The sequence below is a fragment of the Anneissia japonica genome, unplaced genomic scaffold (assembly GCF_011630105.1).
Source record: "Anneissia japonica isolate Jap-2015-1 unplaced genomic scaffold, ASM1163010v1 scaffold14868_len205136_cov114, whole genome shotgun sequence".
In the NCBI taxonomy this organism is placed as follows: domain Eukaryota; kingdom Metazoa; phylum Echinodermata; class Crinoidea; order Comatulida; family Comatulidae; genus Anneissia; species Anneissia japonica.
Window position 1 is genome coordinate 123,066 of NW_022687593.1, and position 1,940 is coordinate 125,005.

The 1,940-nt window shown below is 38.1% G+C and overlaps 1 protein-coding gene across 1 annotated transcript in view; it reads right to left on the reverse strand.

Moving 5' to 3' along the window:
• Positions 1–1,940, reverse strand: part of LOC117120217 — a 32,257-nt gene that overhangs the window by 2,377 nt on the left and 27,940 nt on the right. The window lies entirely within an intron of this gene.

A 1,940-nucleotide genomic window follows, 5' to 3' on the forward strand; every position in this document is an offset into this window, starting at 1 on the left:
AGGGTTAAAGATTTTAAAATACACAGAAACGAGATAATGATTTAAGAACGGTAAAAAGTAAGTTAGCAACAGGTAATTTATCGGAACTAATAAAAAGTATTAAAAAAGTAAAAAAAAAAAGCCGTTTAAAAAGTTGTTACAGAGTACCGTCGTTCCATTAATGAAACTGTACAAAAAAAAACAATAAAAAAAAAAACGGTACCATAATTAAAGTTAAATTTAAAAAAAAAAATATTTAAAAAGGAGCAGATGAACAAACAAGAAGTTGACCAGGATAGCCCAAGAAAACCAATTACATAGGTTTATTTCCCTTGGGGTATATATAATAGACAAGGTTTCATTCATCCACCGATTGTTTTTATCTTGGTTATCAACAGCTGTTTTATATTGCATATTCCGGGGCACTCAACCTGAGGCCGAGGAAGGTGTGAACTCTCAAGCAAGTGGCCGTTCCTAAACTTTCCACCTATATTTTGTAGAAGAATTTACACCACCGCTGCCACAAGCTAAAGTGTAGCACCACAATCTAAATGAAATTTGACAAATACAGATGGATAAAAAAATGTTCCTTAACCCAAACTCTCATTTGAGTATTTTTTATTTGAGGAACTGGCAGGAGGTAGGTGTGAACTCATAGGCAAGAAGCCGTCAGCACTACAAAGGTCTTTGAATCTGGTATGAAGAGATGAGAATCTCGTATGAAGAGATGCATACTGACTGCCTTCAGTGTTTTGTAAAACTTCTTGTAGCTACTATTATCTGCATAAAGCTGAGTCTTGCTCAGCTGCGAGGTTTATCCACCAATTGTCTTCGATTTCTTGTAGTTTACACCAAATATTTGCTGTTGGTAATATAAAGGGTTGTTTTTTTTTTTTCATAGCCTGAGTAAGATATATCTCTTGTGACCGGATCCTTTTCCCCTGCACATCTTGGAACTACTTGTCATTTTCTTCAAACCAGTCTTGGATTTTCCTTGGGTAGAACACTTGGACTTTTCTAAGGTCTGGCGGATAGCAGGTTTCAGGTGTGACAAGGCAATTCTTGACATGGGTCTGTAGTGTAACTTGCATCCTAAAGCTTTGATTGAAGTTTCACCTGGATGTCAGCTTTCATTGCAAATGATTGAAAGTTGCCAACCTGAAACTACAACCTTTCAGTGTTTCGAGGATGTTGACCTTGCCATCTGTGGGGGTGTTATGTACGAGGCTGATCAGATCAGTGTAAAACTTGCCCTTAGCGTCAGCTTAAACGGTCGGGGCATAAATGCTGACGAAAGTAACATGATGCTTTCTTTCTCAAATGCAGCCTTTTATTCGCTAAGAGCAATGTAAATATTACGAAATTGTGACCCAGTTCATGTACAAAAAAAATACAGTCACATTCTGGACGTTAATATCTAATGTATCAAGGATAGTTATTCCTGAATGCAAGCTTTAGATTTTGTACTCCATTTGAGGCTTGCATCTGCCTTTCTGTAAGTGCTCGATGACCTGTTGGCAGCAGTCAGCAACTGGAAAAATGGAAAAGAGCTTTGGTGAGGCCTCCTTTTCTACGCCACTCTCAATGTGGAGCAAGCAGTGCTGTGTAAAGATGGATGCAGTCACTCCCATGCCCAGAATCAAGCAGCCAATATCCCGAATTGCCTACGTGTAGGATCAAAACAACGGCTTCCAGTGACATCTTCAACCTGACAACTTTCCACCCTTTCATTTCTAATTGGCCCCTTTCTCATTGACGCAACATTTGAGGGGAAGAGGGATGCGAACACGTTCTTGACGCCTGCAAAATAGTGCTTTAAAGTAGAGTACAGTGTGTGCAGTACCCACCTTTTCCTCCCCAGGTTTATTTGTGTATATATATATATATATATATATATATATATATATATATATATATATTGAAGAGTGGGTTTGCACGTATGCTCCAGGTAAAATAAAATG